This window comes from Mauremys reevesii, linkage group 3, assembly GCF_016161935.1.
Source record: "Mauremys reevesii isolate NIE-2019 linkage group 3, ASM1616193v1, whole genome shotgun sequence".
Taxonomy (NCBI): Eukaryota; Metazoa; Chordata; order Testudines; family Geoemydidae; genus Mauremys; species Mauremys reevesii.
Genome location: NC_052625.1, coordinates 208,389,969 through 208,410,480, shown reverse-complemented (window position 1 = coordinate 208,410,480; position 20,512 = coordinate 208,389,969). Strand labels below are relative to the sequence as shown.

The 20,512-nt window shown below is 47.9% G+C and overlaps 1 long non-coding RNA gene across 1 annotated transcript; it reads right to left on the bottom strand.

Annotated features, from left to right (window-relative positions):
* Positions 1–10,396: 10,396 nt before the first annotated feature.
* LOC120400300 lies at positions 10,397–20,060 on the bottom strand. The gene is made up of 4 exons (XR_005595697.1): positions 19,848–20,060; positions 17,893–18,032; positions 11,281–11,348; positions 10,397–10,597 (listed from the first exon to the last, which is right to left on the bottom strand). It is a non-coding gene; the product is annotated as an uncharacterized LOC120400300 (long non-coding RNA).
* Between the last annotated feature and the right edge of the window lie 452 nt (positions 20,061–20,512).

Sequence of the window (20,512 nt, the reverse complement as noted above, 5' to 3'; positions counted from 1 at the left end):
CAGGGAGCCGGGTCAGGGGCCAATCCACGCAGCTCCCAGAAGCAGCAGCATGGCCCCCTCCAGCACTATAGCTGGGGAGCAGGGTCTGTGACGGGTTGGGTCACAGAAACTCCCTCAAGACTGTCACTAGATGTGCTGGGATACCACTGAGAGCCAGTGGCAAAGCCAGTTTCTACCAGCAGGGGGAGCAAACAAACAAACAAAAAAGGTGCCGAAGCAGTGGAAAAGGAAAAAAAAAGAAAAACCCAAGTCTTGCCACCGAAGACCGGGAGCAGCTGAAGGACCTGCTGCCAAATTGCCGCCACGGACCCAGAGTGGCTGAAGGACCCGCTGCCAAATTGCCGCCAAAGACCCGGAGCAGCTGGGGTGAGTGTAAAAATTAAAAAGGTGCCATTTTGGGGGAAAGTGCTAAGGGGGGAGCAGACGCTCCCCCCGCTCCCCCCCAGCTACGCTACTGCTGAGAGCAAACCCCCTGCCAGAGAAGGCTTCCCTCCACTCCCGTCTTGCTGCGTTAGACACTCCAGTCAGCTACAGCACAAACCAAGAGGTTGGGCCACGCACCCCTGCAGTGCACAGAAATTAAGATTCACTTAGCTCAGGGGTTTCTCAGTTAACAGGGACTTTACCAGCACCCAGTATTCAATCTTTCTGGGTGCCTAAACCCCAAATGCATCTGTTTTACTCTGTATAAAGCTTATACAAGGTAAACTCATAAACTGTCTGCTCTCTGTAACACTGATAGAGAGATATACATAGCTGTTTGCCCCCCCCCCCGTATTAATTACTTACTCTGGGTTAATTAATAAGCAAAAGTGATTTTATTAAGTAGAAAGAGTAGGATTTAAGTGGTTCCCAGTAATAACAGACAGAACAAAGTAAGTTACCAAGTAAAATAGAACAAAACACACAAGTCTAAGCCTAATACAGTAGAAAACTGAATACAGGTAAATCTCACCCTCAGAGATGTCCCAATAAGCTTCTTTCACAGACTAGACTCCTTCCTAGTCTAGGCCTAATCCTTTTCAGACCAACGTTGTAGTTTATGGCCTGGGTCCAGCAATCACTCACACCCCGTAATTACTGTCCTTTGTTCCAGTTTCTTTCAGGCATCTCTTTGGGGTGGAGAGGCCACCTCTTGAGCCAAGTGAAGATAAAATGGAGAGGCTTCCAGGGCCTTTTATAGTCTCTCATTTGGGCAGAAAACCCATTTTCTTCTATGCAAAATCACAGCAACAAGATGGAGTTTGTAGCCACCTGGGCAAGTCACATGGCCATGAATGATTCAGCTTTTTGCAGGCCAACACCACTGTTTACATGTTAGTTTGAACGTTCCCAGAAAAGTTCAGATGTGGATATGGCGTCTCCCAAAGTGCATTGTCAGTTAAGTGTTTCTTGATTGGGCACTTAGTCAGAATAGTCCTTTCTCAAGAAGCTGACCAAATGCTTCACTGATGCTACTTAGAATCAAACACACAGAGATACGTATATAGCCAATATTCATAACTTCAAATACAAAAATGATACACACATACAGCCAGCCTAATCATAACCAGAAAATTACAACCTTTCCAGACACTTTACTTGACCTCCTTTGTACAAGATTGATGCAACTATAGGACCTTGGTTGCCACGATGATCTATACCAGTGGTTCCCATACTTGTTCCACCGCTTGTGCAGGGAAAGCCCCTGGTGGGCCGGGCCGGTTTGTGTACCTGCTGCGTCTGCAGGTTCGCCGATCGCGGCTCCCAGTGGCTGCAGTTGGCCACTGGGAGCCGCGATCGGCCGAACCTGCAGACGCAGCAGGTACACAAACCGGCCCGGCCCACCAGGGGCTTTCCCTGCACAAGCGGCGGAACAAGTTTGAGAACCACTGATCTATACAGTCATAGTTCATGTCAATAACGTCACACCTTCCTCCTGAACTTACTGCCAGATACTTGGACACTATCCATGGCAGAGGCAGTACTTGTAAAATCCCTGTTTGTCTCTGGTTACACATCCTCCCAGTACTTTTAAACCCTATGATGTCATTCGCAGGTGTTCTAGAAAAGTTTGGGGTTCCTGGTCCCTGGATGCCAGAAAACATGTTGGGGTGTAGTATTGCTAACAGACTGCAGATAGCAATATCTGTTAAAGTGCAGGTGTCTTGGCATTTAGCCACCAATGCCATGAAGTAGTGTGCCTCAGTTTCCCCTTCCACACAGCAGCATAGGCCTGTTATGCTTTTGCTGCTATGTCTCACTTCCAGCCTGTTTACAGGTATAGCTGAAAAGCAACATGCTTGTGGGACTGTTTTGTCACATCCCTATCATGTACAAAAGTGTTTTCCACAAATCAGTTATGTCACACATCTTTAAAGGGTTTACTATTAGTATTAACTTCTTTGTCTTGACCCCTAGATGAAGTAGCAAAAGATACAAGATTAACAGCAAATCTACGGCGGACAGGCTCTGTTCGCACAATTTAGCTTGTTTAGTGTCTATTGCATTTCCCAGTTCCTCTGTGTTCCATGGTAGGAATTTAGACACAGAGTCTCCTGTCTCTTTGGAGGAGGCTCTCAATTCAGGCATGTGTTTGAGGATTTGGCAAGGAAAGGGTGCACTGCAACCATGCCTGCCCTCAGCTCCTCCCTCTGGAATTTCCATGGGTTTGACCCCACTCCCTTGTGAAGCTTCCCAAATGAACAGTTGTTCTTCCCCCAGCTTTGATTAGACAGTGTTCTCTTTCACAATGGTAGCACAAACAACATTCTTTCATGGAGTGTTTTGGATTGGTAAGATACCCTCAGTCACCACACTCTTTGTTCCCAACAGGTTAGCTGGGTGGACTCTCCCATCCAGGAGATCTGACCCCGTCTTCCCTCAAAACCTGATCCATAGGTGAGGGGTCTGACATTTTAGATGCAGATTCTTCACCCTCCTCCTGGGGAAAAGCCTCCCTACAAAAGGTGGGCAGACTCTCCTGTCCCCCCTCACCTTCTGTCTGGACTTCCCTCTCTGGGCTCCCCTCTGAGACAGACACTCCTGTGTCCCCCCAAAGTAGGCTGACCACTGTCACGATTTTTAGCAGTTTGTCTCGCGTTCCGACCGAAGTACAGTCGGGACGCCATTTGTCCCGATATTTTGTTTCGGGCTTTTATTGTTGTTGTTGTTACACTTACCCATCCGGTGGGTCCCTCAGTCACTGACGGTCTTCGGCGGCATTTTGGCAGTGGGTGCTTCTGTCTTTGGCGGCAAGACTTATTACTCTCTGCCAAAATGCCGCTAAAGACACTCAGCGACTGAAGGACTCTCCACCAAAATGTCACCAAAGACCCCCAGTGACTGTAGGACCCTCCACCGAATTGCTGCCAAAGACCCGGACGGGTGAGTCCTGATATTTTACAGTTAGCATCTGGTCACCCTACCCAAAAGGGAAGGTGATGCTGGTCCAGGTGTGTGCTCACAGCTACCAGCTATGATAGATCCTTCACTAGCCAGCAAAATCCACCCTCCCCCTTCACTTAGGTTGGGCTTGCTTCCAGCTAGAGTCCTTGGAGTCTGTTCCCACCACAGCAGTCCACCAGGACCTCAACTTCCATCTCCGAGATACATGTCTCTGTGCACCCCAGTGCTGCAACTTTCTGGCAGTCAGCAGCTGGGAAGGCCTCCCTGTTACAAGGCGGAACATTCCCCTCCCCCACGGAGATGATCACAGGACAGGAGCTGGCTCTATCCAGCCCTTCCTGCAGGGACCTGCCTTGAGCCCTGGGGCTATGGGGAACTGCTTTCGACAGCTCCTGCCCCCAAAGCTGCATTTTTCACTGCTACAGAGGAATAAAAAAGACACTCGCCCATTCCCCCTGCAGCACATGTGACTTCACCCTCCACCATGGGGATTTTAGCACAAGATTCCTTCTTGCTGCTAACAAACCCTGGGATACGTTCTTCGACATCAAAGAAATTATTTCCCAGTAGAAATGGTGCAAAATTGTGTGTCACTGCTGCAACAGTCAGCTCAGCATGCAAATCATCAGTTTCCATGTGTACCTTAGCTAAAGGTGCAAGGACTTTGTAACCTCCCACCAATTCTAATTCTGCCATTTTCCCTGGCAACAAATCCTTCTCCTGGATCAGGTCCCTCCTGACCACAGAAATTTCTGCACCAGTGTCTCTCCATCCTTGGAGTACTTTGTCAATACATTTAACAGCATGCATGTGCTCACTGCTTGGTTGTGTAGAAGCAACCTTTACAAATCCTGTGTGGAAAGAGGCAGCAGCCTGGGATACCCCTATGCTCTGAGAAGCAGCAGCTTCATGTGTTACCTGCTGCCTGTTTCCATTCAGCCAAGGACATTTATTTCTCAGGTGTTCAGTGGATTTACAATGATAGCACCTTTTGGGCTCCTCTGCACATACAGGAGATCTGGGATGAGTAACAGGGAAATGGGGAGGTGAATGCCCAGCCTCCATTTTCCCAGGGATAAAACAGTGATTCTGCTTTCCGCCAACCCTGTACCCCTCTGCCACAAGTTTATGTTTAATTACAGCTTATGAATGCTCATAAGAGTCTGCAAACTCAGCTAATTCCCCCACTGCATTCACCTTTTTGTCCCACAAATACTGTTTTACATCATCACTGCACATATTCAGGAATTGTTCCTGCGTAACCAAATCACACATTTCTTCCAAACTTGTAATGTCTTTTCCCCTCACCCAGTTGTCGAACAAATCTCTCACTTCATTTACATAGGCCACATTACTCAATCCAGATCCCCTCTTAAGACTTCTGAATTTAACCTTGTAGGTTTCAGGTGTAATCTGAAACTGTTTCAAAACCAGTTCCTTAAATTTACCACAGTTTGAAGCATCATCAAGTGGCATCTTATTGAATATGTCCAGAGCTCTCCCAGTCAACTTTACTACCAATGTGGTCATCTTTTGATCTTCAGGAATTGCATGGAGGGTGCACAGTCTCTCAAAGGTGATGAAATATTCAGCAATATCACTGGATTCAACATACTGTGGGCATAATTGTTCCCATTTATGGATTTTTGGGAAAGTGGTTTTGGCTGCTGAAGGGTTTTGTCTCTTCCACTCCATTACAGTCAGTTCATGCTTCTGGCTCTCAATCTGGGCTTGTATTTCTCTGTCTTTTAACTCCAGGGCTAGCTGCCTCTCTCTTTCCTTCTCCTCCTGAGCATGTTGCCTCTCCCTTTCCTTCTCCTCCTGGGCAGCTTTCTGTTCCTCAATTTGTCTTTTAATTCCATGGCTCTTTTGTGAGCAGCTTCCTCCCTGGCTGCTTTTGCCTCCATAGCCCTGCTGTGTGCAGCCTTCTCCCTGGCTGCTTCTGCTTCTTTGAGCCTCATTTGAAACTTGCGGTCCTTTGGCTTCTCTTCTGCTTCCAGTCTGGCCAGCTCTACTTTTGTGGCTGCCTCACTCGTAGTCATTTTCCTGCTTTCTTGTGCTTATTTCCCTCACCCAAAATAAACAAAGAGAAAATAACAAACCAGTAACCATTTTGTCTGTTCTCCAGCCACCACACCCAAAACTCACTTAAAATCACTATTAGGGTCTCAAAGCAACCAGCTGTGCACAGATCCTGCTCGACTATGCCACTGTGACGGGTTGGGTCACAGAAACTCCCTCAAGACTGTCACTAGATGTGCTGGATACCACTGAGAGCAAACCCCCATGCCAGAGAAGGCTTCCCTCCACTCCCATCTTGCTGAGTTACACATTCCAGTCAGCTACACCACAGACCAAGAGGTTGGGCCACGCCCCCCTGCAGTGCACAGAAACTAAGGGTACGTCCATACTACCCGCCGGATCGGCGGGTAGCAATCGACTTCTCGGAGTTCGATATATCGCGTCTCATCTAGACACAATATATCGAACTCCGAACGCGCTCCCGTCGACTCCGGAACTCCACCACCGTGAATGGCAGTGGCGGAGTCGACGGGGGAGCCGCGGACTTCGATCCCGCGCCGTGAGGACGGGTAAGTAGTTCGAACTAAGGTAGTTCGACTTCAGCTACGCTATTTGCGTAGCTGAAGTTGCGTACCTTAGTTCGACACACCCCCCCCCCCCACCCAGTGTAGACCAGGCCTTTGATTCACTTAGCCCAGGGGGTAGGTGGGGAGGATTTTCCCAGCACCAAGTATTCAGTCTTTCTGGGGGCCCAAACCCCAAATGAATCCGTTTTACTCTGTATAAAGCTTATACAGGGTAAACTCAAATTGTCCGCCCTCTATAGAACTGATAGATATGCTCAGCTGTTTGCTCTCCCAGGTATTAATTATTGAGTTAATTAATAAGCAAAAGTGATTTTATTAAGTATACAGAGTGGGATTTAAGTGGTTTCAAGTAATAACAGACAAAACAAAGTAAGTTACCAAGCAAAATAAAACAAAACATACAAGTCTAAGCCTAATACACAGGAAACTGAATACAGGTAAATCTCGCCCTCAGAGATGTCCCAATAAACTTCTCTCACAGACTAGTTTCCTTCCTAGTCTGGGCCCAATCCTTTTCAGACCAACATTGTAGTTCATGGCCTGGGTCCAGCAATCACTCACACCCCCGTTGTTACTGTCCTTTGTTCCAGTTTCTTTCAAGCATCTCTTTAGGGTGGAGAGGCCATCTCTTGAGCCAAGTGAAAACAAAATGGAGAGGCTTCCAGGGCCTTTTATAGTCTCTCTCTTGTGGGTGGAAACCCCTTTGTTCTTCTGTGCAAAATCACAGCAACAAGATGGAGTTTGTAGCCACCTGGGCAAGTCACATGTCCATGAATGATTCAGCTTTTTGCAGGCCAACATCATTGTTTAGTTTGAACGTTCCCAGGAAAGCTCAGATGTGCGTTGTCAGTTAAGTGTTTCTTGATTGGGCACTTGGTCAGAATAGTCCTTTCTCAAAGAGCTGACCAAATACTTCACTGATGCTACTTAGAATCAAACACACTGAGATACAAGTACATAACCAATATTCATAACTTCAAATACAAAAATGATACACACATTCAGACAGCATAATCATAACCAGCAAATTACAACCTTTCCATAGACACCTTATTTGACCTCATTTGTGCAAGATTTGGTGCAACTATAGGATCTTGTTTGCCGCAATGATCTATACGGTCACAGTTCATGTCAATAACATCACAGGGATGGGGGCTGCTCCACGCGGCTCCTGGAAGCAGCAGCACGGGCCCCTCCGGCGTTCCAGCTGGGAAGCAGGGTCAGGGGCCATGCCACGCGGCTCCTGGAAGCAGTGGTATGGCCCCCCAGTTCCTATGCGCAGGGGCCTCCACTCTGCATGCTGCCCCCACCCCAAATGCTGCCCCTGCAGCTCCCATTGGCCAGGAACTGCAGAGATAAGTGCTGCTCGGAGCCTGCACCCCTGAGCCTCTCCCTGCGCCCCAATCCTCTGCCCCAGCCCTGATCCCCCTCCTGCCCTCTGAACCCCTCGATCCCAGCCCAGAGCACCCTCCTACACCCCAAACCCCTCATCAGCAGCCCCACCCCAGAGCCTTCACCCCCAGCCACAGCCTGCACCCCTTCCCGCACCCCAACCTCCTGCCCCAGCCCTAATCCCCCTCCCTCCCTACCCCTTGATCCCAGCCCAGAGCACCTTCCTAAACCCCAAACTCCTCATTCCCAGCTCCACACCAGAGCCCGCAACCCTAGCCGGAGCCCTCACTCCACCCTTCACCCCCCACTCCTCCACCCCAGCCAGGAGCCCCCTCCCACACCCTGAACTCATTTCTGGACCCACCCCAGAGCCCACACACCCCAACCAGAGCCCTCACCTCCTCCCATATCCCAAACCTAATTTTGTGAGCATTCATGGCCCACCATGCAATTTCTATTCCCAGATGTGGCCCTCTGGCCAAAAAGTTTGCCCATCCCGGCATAGGGAATACACTTATAAAGTTTGCAGACAACACCAAGATGGGAGGGGCTGTAAGCGGTTTGAAGGACAGCATTAGAATTCAAAATGATCCTGGCAAACTTGAAAAACAGTCTGAAATAAATAGCATGAAATGCAATAAGGACAAATGCAAAGTACTACACATAGGAAGGAATAATCCGTTTCACAAATACAAAATGGGAAAGGACTGCCTAAGGAGGAGTACTGCTGAAAAAGGATCTGGGGGTTGGAGTGGATCATAAACTAAATAGGACTCAACAATTTAATACTGTTGCAAAAAACGCAAACATCATTCTGGCATGTATAAGCAGGAGTGCTGTAAGCAAGATGCAAGAAGTCATTCTTTCACTCTACTCAGCACTGATAAAGCCTCAACTGGAATATTGCATCCTGTTCTGGGCACCAAACTTTGGGAAAGATGTGGACATATTGGAGAATGTCCAAAGGAAAGCAAATAAAAAATGATTAAAAGTCTAGAAAACATGACTACCGAGGAAAGATGGAGATGTTAGAAAGAGGAGGGTGCTAAATTGTTCTCTTTATCCACTGAGGAAAGCACAAGAAATAATGAGCTTGAATTGCAGCAAGGGAGATTTAGGTTAGACATTAGTAAAAACTTTCAAACTGTCAGGGTAGTTAAGCACTGGAACAAATTACCTAGGATGGTTGTGGAATCTCCATCACTGGAGGTTTTTAAGAACAGGTTGGAAAAACACCAGTAGGAGGTGGTCTAGATAATACTTAGTACTTACTTAGGAATGTGAAATGGTTTTATAGGGTCTTAGATGACTCTAGCCTTTATACAGGCTCTCCTGGCTTAGGGTTAGGGGAGCAAGCCTTTCAGCCACTGATGCTCGTGCTAGCACATTAACAAAAGCTATGTAGATATTGCAACTCAGGCCTGAGCTCAGGCTCCCAAGCCCACTCCGGCTTGCGAGACCAAGCTCCAGGCCAATGTGAAACATCTATACAATTATATATAGCCTTCCAGCACAAGTCTGGGGACCCAGGCTGGGATGATCTCTCCCAAAGGCAATGTAGACAAACCCATATTGTGCTACTTCCTAGGCTTTGCTTTTTGCAAGCGTGATCCCCAGGCTCCACCACTCTTGAGACAGGCCGTTCTGGAGGTAACACCCCTTTGTGTCATGATGGCACTTCAGTGAGTCCCAATGATTTCAGACTCCTCATAAACACTGTCTCTTTTGGGGTGCTGCAGCCAGTAGGTATTTGCAGCAACACAACAGAGCTTTTTCAGAACAAGACCGCACTGCTTAGGCAACTGGAACACAGGGTTTACAGATCCCTTGGTCACTCTGGGAAAGCAAAACTGAACTCTACATTCATTTTGGCAGAGTAAATCTGCCTGGCTTTTCCAAAGCCTTCTCGATTTCATCTCTCCCTCTCTCTGTCTCCTAGTCTCAGTCCTTTTGCCTTGGATAGTAGCTCATTTCAGTGCTGAGTGTTGTAGGTAGTGTCAATAAAGGTGCACAAGGGTGTGTTCTTGCCACGAGGGTTGTCAGCTGTTTGGTGACATACATGCTCATGGTCTCCAGGCCTCAGTGAGGGGTAAGTGAAGGCAGTGCCTCAGAAGGAATCCTCACTGCAAAGGTAAAGGGGTGGTGACATTATGAAAGTCAGAGATGGACTGTGTGCAGTAGGCTCAGTGTTTGAGTGCAGGCCAGGGATAGGTAGCTTCTGTTCCCAAAGCGTTCTGTAGGGAGGAGAGAAGAGTGCTAGTCTATGTGTCACTGGCCTGATGTGGTGTTGCTGAAAGAGGGCAGAGTTGAGACTGAATTGTGGGGTGTTGTGAGCCTTAATGCTTCATTTCTCCTTCTAATAATTGAGTGTCACGGAGTCCCTGGGCGATGCTCTGGAACTGCTCCCCACAAAGCCAGTCAGGACTTTAGGGAGCCTCCCCTCCCTTGGAGCAGACTGTTTTCAGGGCAAGAAGCTCACACGTCTTCACCTCCTGGGTCTCTCCTTGGAGCATTCAGCATCCTCTGCCCCTCCATGCACTTCCCACAGCGAGTCCGCCTCAGCGGGGTCCTGGGGAAGCCACAGGGTCCTGCACCCCCACTTTGCAGTCAGACATGACTCTCAGCCAGCCAGTAAAACAGAGGTTTATTAGATGACAGGAACACGGTCTAAAACAGAGCTTGTAGGTACAGCGAACGGGACCCCTCGTCTGGGTCCATTCTGGGGGGCAGTGAGCCAGACCCCGACGTCTGCACTTCACTCCTCGTCCCCAGCCAGCTCCAGACTCCAACCCCTCTTCCTCTGCTTAGTTCCTTTCCCAGGCCAGGAGGTCACCTGATCCCTTTGTCTCCAACACCTTCAGTTGGCACCTTTGCAGAGGAGGGGCCCAGGCCATCAGTTACTAGGAGACAGTGTCAGGCATTTAGGTGCACTGGCCCTTTGCTCTGGAGCAATGTCACACCCTTATTCCACCACCTAGATAATTAAGAACTGGCTAGGGGACACTGAGGCACCAACACAGTACTCAGAGAAAACATTAAGAACATTCCCAGTTCGTCACACCGAGGGGACAGGAATTCTTACCTAACAAGGTCACATTCTCATAATTCTCCTGCATGATGTCTCTGTAGAGGGCTCTCTGAGCAGGGTCCAGCAGAGCCCACTCTTCCTTGGTGAAATACACAGCCACCTCCTCGAAGGTCACCGGCTCCTGAAAGAAGAGCCCCACACTCAGTACCTGCTGCCCAGTGACAACCCCATTGTTCACAGGAGAGGAGAGCCAATCACATGGAAGCAATGGAGGCAGGCAGACAGCAGAGTCCCACCCTCACTGCATCAGAGCGGCCAGGAAGCATCAAGGTGAGAGGAAAGAGAGAGAGCACCCCTCATCCATTCTAGCAGACAGAGATGGCAGGGGTCTTCATATTCGTCACTCACCTACTAGCCAGAGGCTGTTTCAGGAGATCGAGCCCCCAGCAGGGCCCAGAGACAACTCCCGGGTGGCAATCTCAACACCCTCCCCATTGCCAGCAGCCAGATATGAGGGGCTTCCCTGGTGGGTGCCCCTTCATATCTTATAGCATCCTCTAGCTAGTAGGTTCAGGCTCCAGCACTTGGAGTTTCCCCAGCCCAGTCCAGGGGGGCTGTTTCCTGTTCCACAAGTTAGGGAACTTCCACAACCCACCTGGGTCTGTTGCTAGGATCCAGACCCTACAGTAAACAAATCCCAGCAGGTTTGTCACACCCTGTCCTCCTCCCCTTCTCCACACTCTGTATTTCCTGCCCCCTTCTCCCTCCAGACCACCACCTCCTCCAAAAGTGCCCACCTCCTATGTATTTACTGCCCTTTTCCCACCAACAGGAACCCACCAGCAACTACCTGATAATCCCTACCTGCACTGGCTCCATGGCAGCCATTTCCCTTCCCTGTCCTCCAAAAGGATAGGATGTTACACTGCAGCCTGTCAGGGCAATTGGAGACATGTCAGAACAGTAACATCACATCACAATTCCCCCCAGCTCTTTCCCCACAGACTGATGTTCTAGACTCTGTCACGCAAATAACACAATTAGTAATAACACAATTCAATTAAAGACACAATTCAAAACACAATTAGTAATGGGAGGGGGGGACTTTAACTACCCAGGCACCTGTTAGAAAAGGAATTCAACCAAACACAAAGTGTCCAATAAATTTTTGAAATGTGTTGGGGACATCTGTTTGCTTCAGAAGATGGAAGTAGTAACCAGAGGGACAGGCATTTTAGGGTTGATTCTGACTAACAGGCAGGAGTTAGTTAGGAAACTGAAGGTGGAAAGCAATATGGATGAAAGTGTTCATGAAATGATGATTTCATGATTCTAAGAGAAGGAAAGCATTAGAGCAGGAAAATAAGGACAATGGATTAAAATTCAAAATGATCTAGACAAACTGGATAAATGGTCTGAAGTAAATAGGATGAAATTCAATAAGGACAAATGGAAAGTCCTCCACTTAGGAAGGAACAATCAGTTGCACACATGCAAAATGGGAAATGACTGCCTAGGACAGAGTACTGCAGAAAGGGATCTGGGGGGCAAAGTGTTTATATTGTTCCAGCAGATTTTTCTTAAACAAATAGGTCCACTGTGGCTTTTCCAAATTACTGCAATTAATATAGATCCATTATTTCTTTTCCACAATTTTTCAAGTCTTCTCCGCAACACAGCTGCAATTATTTGAAGATAATCCTGCAATTCAGGTAGGGTCTTAATTAATATTAACCAAGAGGAGGAAGAAACAAACCATAATAGGGAAAGAACAAGTTAAAAAATATTTAGATAAATTAGATGTATTAAAGTCAGTGAGACCTGATGAAATTCATCTTAAGGTACTCAAGGTATTAGCTGAAGCAAACTCAGAACCATTCACAATTATCTTTGAGAACTCCTGAAAGATAGTGAGGTTACAGAAGACTGGAAAAGGGCAGACATAGTACCTATCTTTAAAAAGGGGAACAAAGAAGCCTAGGGAATAAAGACCAGTCAAGCCTCATGTAGGTATCTGGAATGAACAAATTATTAAACAATTAATTTCTAAGCACCTAGACTCAGAGGATAGTAAGATGATAAATTATAGCCAGCATGGATTTTCAAAAACAAATCATGTCAAGTCAATCTAATTTTCTGCTTTCAGGGGGTACTGGGCTTATGGATCTGGGGGACATTGTAGACAGGACATATCTTGATTTTAGTCAGGCTTTTGAGATAGGCCTCCATGTTATTCTCATAGCGAACTAGGGAAATGTGGTGTACATGAAAGTACTATAAAATGGGTGAAAATTTTGTTGAACAGCTGTACTCAAACAGTAATCATTAATGGTTCACTGTTGTGACAGTCAGCAGCGACCCCCGAACAGCTAGTAGCCTTATAATAGCTGGCAACCATTAGGGGAAATTGGACCCCTCACAGACACAGTAGTCTGAACTTTTGAACTGTCTTCCCTTATCGGTCTTGAGGCAATTGAAACTGGTCCTAAGCCGGTTTTTGCTGAGCAGATTGCAGAAGTGCAGGGTTTGCTAACCACCAATCAAATGCTAACACAACCGAAGCCTGTGTGTGAGTGTGTATAAAAGATTCTTGGTTTTTGTATGGAGTAGAGTCTTTGTACCAAGGTACAAAACTCTTTCTTCTGCAGAATAAAGCAACCTTTCCTTATCCCGGTCTGGCTGTCATTGGCTCTCAGCTAGGCGAAACCAACATTTCCATAACACTGTCCAACTGGGAGGATGTATATAAGGCGGTCTACAGGGGCCAGTTCTGGATCTGATACTGTTCAATATTTTCAGTTATTACTTGGATAACAGACTGGAGATCATGCCTTCTAAATATGCAGATAACACAAGCTGTGAGGGATTGCAAGCATGTTGGAGGACAGGATTAGAATTCATAGAATATCAGGGTTGGAAGGGACCTCAGGAGGTCATCTAATCCAACCCCCTCCTCAAAGCAGGACCAATTCCCAACTAAATCATCCCAGCCACGGCTTTGTCAACCCTGACCTTAAAAAAACCTCCAAGGAAGGAGATTCCACCACCTCCCTAGGGAACCCATTCCAGTGCTTCACCACTGTCTGAGTGAAAAAGTTTTTCCTAATATCCAACTTAAACCTCCCCCACTGCAACTTGAGACCATTACTCCTTGTTCTGTCATCTGCTACCACTGAAAACAGTCTAGATCCATCCTCTTTGGAACCCCCGTTCAGGTAGTTGAAAGCAGCTATCAAATCCCCCCTCATTCTTCTCTTCTGCAGACTAAACAATGCCAGTTCCCTCAGCCTCTCCTCATGAGTCATGTGCTCCAGCCCCCTAATCATTTTTGTTGCCCTCCGCTGGACTCTTCCCAATTTTTCCACATCCTTTTTGTAGTGTGGGGCCCAAAACTGGACACAGTACTCCAGATGAGGCCTTACCAATGTCGAATAGAGGGGAATGATCACATCCCTCGATCTGCTTGCAATGCCCCTACTTATACAGCCCAAAATGCTGCTAGCCTTCTTGGCAACAAGGGCACACTGTTGACTCATATTCAGCTTCTCGTCCACTGTAACCCCTAGGTCCTTTTCTGCAGAACTGCTGCCTAGCCACTCGGTCCCTAGTCTGTAACAGTGAATGGGATTCTTCGATCCGAAGTGAAGGACTCTGCAGTTGTCCTTGTTAAACCTCATCAGGTTTCTTTTGGCCTAGTCCTCTAATTTGTCTAGGTCTCTCTGTATCCTATCCCTACCCTCCAGCGTATCTACCACTCCTCTCAGTTTAGTGTCATCTGCAAACTTGCTGAGAGTGCAGTTCACACCATCCTCCAGATCATTAATGAAGATTGAATAAAACCGGCCCCAGCACCGACCCTTGGGGCACTCCACTTGAAACCGGCTGCCAGCTAGACATGGAGCCATTGATCACTACCCGCTGAGCCCAATAATCTAGCCAGCTTTCTATCCATCTTATAGTCCAATCATCCAGCCCATACTTCTTTAACTTGCTGGCAAGAATACTGTGGGAGACCGTATCAAAAGCTTTGCTAAAGTCAAGGAATAACACATCCACTGCTTTCCCCTCATCCACAGACCCAGTTATCTCCTCATAGAAGGCAATAAGATTAGTCAGGTATGACTTGCCCTTGGTGAATCCATGCTGACTGTTCCTGATCACTTTCCTCTCCTCTAAGTGCTTCAGAATTGATTCCTTGAGGACCTGCTCCATGATTTTTCCAGGGACTGAGGTGAGGCTGACTGGCCTGTAGTTCCCCGGATCCTCCTCCTTCCCTTTTTTAAAGATGGGCACTACAGTAGCCTTTTTCCAGTCATCCGGGACCTCCCCCGTTCGCCATGAGTTTTCAAAGATAATGGCCAACGGCTCTGCAGTCACATCCGCCAACTCCTTTAGCACCCTCTGATGCAGCACATCCAGCCCCATGGACTTGTGCTCGTCCAGTTTTCCTAATTAGTCCCGAACCACTTCTTTCTCCACAGAGGGCTGGTCACCTTCTCCCCATACTGTGCTGCCCAGTGCAGCAGTCTGGGAGCTGACCTTGTTTGTGAAGACAGAGGCAAAAAAAAAAAAAAAAAATCATTGAGTACATTAGCTTTTTCTACATCCTCTACATTCAATATAACATTTACAAACTGCAGAAGTGGGCTGAATGAAAAGATTAAAATCAATAAAGACAAGTGAAAAGTACTAGGCTTAGGGAAGGAAAGTCAAATGCACAACTAAAAATTGGGGAATAACTGGCTAGGGGCTAGTACTACTGAAAATGATCTGGGGTTATAGTGAATCACAAATTGAAGCTAAGTCAATTATGTGATTCAATTGTGAAAAAAACTAATTAAGCACTGGACTAGATTAGCAAGAGAGGTGGTGGAATCCCCATCATTGGCGGTTTTTAAGAACAGGTTGGACAAACATCTCAGTGCTGGGGGCTGGACTAGAGGACCTCTCAAGGTCCATTTTAGCCCTACATTTCCACAATCCTATGCTGGGGAAATGTTTGGTCACTTTATTATAGCACTGACCCAGCCCTTCCCATCAGGACTAAATCATTGAGTCATTTTGAAACCGTCCCAGTAACAAACTCTGGGAACCAAATGGGAGAGAAGAGCATAACAAAAGGAGTGTGTGATAGGGCCTCCTCTTACTACAGGTGGCACCGAGATATAAACCTTGGTATCAGAGGCCCGGTATGAGGCCTAAGGCCTGAACTAAAGTAAAGGTCAAGACTTTGCTAACATAAAGCAAAGTTAAGCTGTGAGCCAGAGACAGGCCCTGCTCACAGAATCTGGCAAGGAAAGGGCTGGTGCTGCAAAAAGAGACATACCTAAAAGGTACTGGACACCAGATAACAGAACATTTGCATACTTGTACATTCCACACAGATAACAAGGAACAAGCCGACCCATCTCAATGACAGGGCCAAAAGGGTAATATGATGGATAGAGTTGTTTTGTTCGAACCAACTTGTACAAGGTGAGAGGCAGCACCTTACTGCATAGAGGGGTTGTACCTTGCTACGTAGAAGGGCTGCACCTCAATACATCAGGAGTGATGTGTAACTTGTTTGTACCTGTGTATAAGAATGCATCCCTGGGGCAGTGTCTTTGTCCAACCTAGGGGGCAGTGGAAAGTCCCGCCACTGACTGAGCTGAGTCCATTGCCAGGGGGCACATACTCGTAGTATGTCCTGTAGAGTAAAATCTAGAGGGAACTATCATTGTGCTTCGTTTGACAATAAACCTGGCCGAAGTGCCTTCGTACCTTACTAGACTCTGTGGTCATTGGGGGTTCTCTCGGGATCTGCTGTGTCAGCTATCTGCGCAGAGCTGGGACAGCACACAGAGGGAACACACGCACGCAGCCGATTGATATCAACAATGAACAGAGCAGAGCACCACGTCGGTAGCATCTGACACCACCACCCATAAGGCTTTATGGAAATAGGTGTTTTATGCTACATATACCAGGTAACATATCTTTGTAAAGGTCATAATCTACTGAATTTATTAATCCTATTTGTATGAATGTATCATTTTTGTATTCGAAGTTATGAATATTGGCTGCATACTTGTTTGATTCTAAGTAGGCTGAAGTGAAGCAGTTGGTCAACTTCCTGGGAAAAGACTATTATCAGTAAGTGCCCCATCAAGAAACACTTAAGCCAACAATGAACTTGGAGACAACAATCCACATCTGGACTTTCCCAGGAATGTGGCTTGGCTGGTAAGGAACTCAGTCATGCATGGACATGTGACTTGCCCAGGTGACTCCAAAACTTCATTTTGTAGCTGGACTTTGCATAGGAGAGAGTAGGGGGTCTCCACTCACAAGAGAAAGTCTATTTAAGCCCAGGGGAGACCCCTCCATTTTGTCTTCAGCTGGCTAAAGAGAAAGCCTCTCCATCCCCAAAGATACCAGAAAGAAATTGGAACAAAGGACAGTGACTGCAAGGGGTGTGAGTGATTGCCAGACCCAGACTAAAAGGAGATTAGTCTGTAAAAGAAAGCATTCTGGAACTGGTGAGGATCTTATGTGTATTCAGTTTCTTACTGTTTTAGAAAGATTGGCATGTTTTATTTTATTTTACTTGGCAATTCACTTTGTTCTGTCTGTTACTACTTGAAACCACTTAAATCCTACTTTCTGTATTTAATAAAATCACTTTTTACTTATTAGTTAACCCAGAGTATGTATTAATACCTGGGAGGGGGTGGCAAACAGCTGTGCATATCTCTCTATCAGTGTTATAGAGGGTGAACAATTTATGAGTTTACTCTGTATAAGCTTTATACAAGGTAAAATGGATTTATTTGGGTTATAGACCCCATTGGGAGTTGGGCATCTGAGTGTTAAAGACAAGAACACTTCTTAAGGTGCTTTCAGTTAAATCTGCAACTTTGGGGCAAGTAATTCAGACCCTCCTCTGTTTGTGCAGAGTCACTTTCATGCCCACCCCCAGCATGGGAAGACCAGTGTTTCTCAAATTGGGGGTCCTGACCAAAAAGAGAGTTGCAATGGGGGTTGCAAGGTTATTTTACAGGGGTTGTAGTATTGCCACCCTTACTTCTGTCTGAAAAGTAACAGATGTTGGCCAGGCACCCAGCTCTGAAGGCAGTGCCCTGCCAGCAGCAGCGCAGAAGTATGAGTGGCAATACCATACCATGCCATCCTTACTTCTGCGCTGCTGCTGGCAGTGGCTCTGCCTACACAGCTAGGCTTTCAGCCAGTAGCTGCTGCTATCTAGCTGCCCAGCTCTGAAGGCAGCGCCACCATCAGCAGCAACGCAGAAATAAGGGTAGCAGTACTGCAACCTCCCTACAATAACCTTGTGACTCCCCCCCCCACTTCTTTTTTGGTCAGGACCCCTACAATTACAACATCGTGAAATTTCAGTTTACGATTTTTAAAATCCTTGGACCATGAATTTGGTAGGCCCTACCTATGAGACTAATTGCAGCTGGAGAAAGTCCTCACCTTGGCTGAGCACAGAGGAAGCTTTACTCACAGTCACTCCCCAGCCCAGATCCCACCAGGGAACAGGAGCTGCTCAGCCTAGGCTCCGAGATCACAATGGAGGCAGCAGCATTTGACCCAGGAAGCTCCACCCTAATATCCTGAGCAGAGAAAGAGACAGAGAGAAACTGAGTATCTTTCCTCCCTTTAGCAACAACTGAAACCCCTCCCCACAGGGACAGATCTTATTCACCCCCATGTTAATTTGGAGTCACTCCTTGGTCTTCCTTAAAATGAGTCTGGATTAACACTCATCTCAGCGAGACCAGAAACATGGTTCAGGAGGGATAAGGCCAGAATTCTTTTAAACAGATCATTGCAGAAGGGGGTTATAACCTCCTTCCATTCTCCCTCACTCCCCATATTCTGAGAGGGATTCACAGCAACAGTTTTCCCTCCAAAACCTGCTGTTGCTGCACTTTTGAAAGGCGGGAGGGAAGCAAAATCTGTGGTGGTTTCATATCAACATTTGATAACTTTCTATCCATTTATCAGGAGCCCTTGCCAGCCATTCACAAAGGTGTCGGTAGCCCTGGATGATGCTTAACAGGCGAATGGACACCATGAAGGAGCCAAAATTTTTAAGGCATGTCCAGGCCCTGTGACTGGAAAATAATGGCTACCATAGACCCACCCCGAGCAGTGCTACAGGAAGAACCCCTCATGGAGACCATTCAACATGGGTGGGGGTTTTTTGGAGATACTGTACTACTGGTGTCTGTGGTGAGGGGTTAACACAGTAGCACGGAGATTCTCAGCTAACCTGGGGACTGCCTGAGGCAGCAAGGAGCCCATCACAGAGTGAACCCCTCATCCTGTGCCCTCTGTGGAAAAGAAAAAGATTCAGCCAACTGTCCTGTCAGCAGCTGGGAGACACCATTCTCCCAAACATGGGGAGGCCTCTGGCTTTGATGTGTATTAAATATGGGGCAAGTCACTTTCATCAGCCAACATTTTAATGGAGATAGAGGGAAATGAGTCTCAAACAAGAGGGGAAAGTTGATTATTTAGCCCCATGCAACCACCAGGATAGAGAATGGCTCAAGGCAACAAATTCCCTCTAGAAATGGAGAAGTTGCTGCAACTCAACACGGGAATACCACAACACTTTTTAAACAGACATTTGATAATTACACAGGGGAAAAGGGGAAAATCTGACACGGTTGCAATTGCTGTTTGGTCATTACAGAGAGAAAGGTGGAAACGTGGAGTATTTTGGATGAGTTTTCACAAGCGAGAGAGGGAAGTGGGACAATGTGAGGGTTGGGGGGGGGGTTCTAGCAGTAGGGTCTCTAGCTGGTAAGAAAGAGGTGAAACCTGAGTGACTGTCACAGCATTATTAGATGGAGCGAAAAGGGGCAAAACGCCCGCCAGGATTTTCTCTCCATTGTGCAGGCCATGAGCCCACGCAGAAACTGGAGAGGATTGTCAGTTATTGTGGGATCGCTAGAGAGACAGGGCCACTCACTACAGAGGAGGCCGTGGACAACGTTAGGCCCTTGTAGGTTCCTTGCCTGGAGCCAAGCTCAGGGTCCCCCACACCTCAGGTATATGCCACCTCCCCTACCCCGCCACCAGACGGGGAGACGAGCGGCCGCCAATCAGGGAGCGGGCCCGGCGCACTGATGCGCATGCTACTCCTCCGCCAATAGAAGGCCGAGAGACAGAACTACGTCTCCCAGCGTGCCCCGGCAAGGGGCCAGGGCAGATGGACCACTTCCGCTTCCTGCGCTGGGGCCAACGTCACTTCCCGTCAGATGAGCATCAGGGACTACACCTCCCAGCCTGCCCCGGGGGCGCTTCCGTCTTCTCGGGGCCAGCCTTGGGGTCAACCTGAACCCCCCGCCCCATCAAACTGTCATCCCTTTCCCCATCCACCCGTCTCGTAGAAATCCTCCCCCCACCCGTCTCTGTACCTGAGTCCGCCTGTGATCGGTGTCTATGCCGCGGCCGCGGGAACGCCTCGCTGCTCCGGACCCGTAGGCAGGTTCAGCTTCGCTGACTCAGCCTGCACCGTGCCTTGCGTCAGCGGCTTGGCTGGGACTGAGCATGCGCGCGTCGACCGACGTCGCGTGCTCAGCGGCATCTGCTGAAGCTGCTGCCCTCACTCTGCCCTGACTTGGCATTAAACGCTGTTGTTCAGGGAGTGGGGTGGGCAGAGTCTGCGCAGGGGGCGGAAACTGACTGTGCAGGGGTGTCAAGCAGCTGGCAGTACATCTTCCAGCTTACACAGCGCTCCTCTTGAGGTCTGGGAAAGGTACCTGGAGCCTCACAGCTAAATACAGGGTGGAATCCTCTGCCCAGAAGACCAGACATCCCAGTCCTGCTGGGAATTGCCTGGGCTCATCCCTAGTGCCTAACCCAGAGATGGCTTTATCTTAGCGCCAGGCCACCAGAGGTCACTGCCCCAAAAGGGAGACACACAGGCCACTACCCAACCTGACCACCAGGAGTCACTGCAGTAATGGGGAAGGATACATGCAGGGCACACCCTCGCCTGGCCACCAGCAGGTCACTACTCCAATAGGGAGCTACACGAAGGGCATTGCCCCACATGGCCACCAAGAGACCCTGCTCCCAT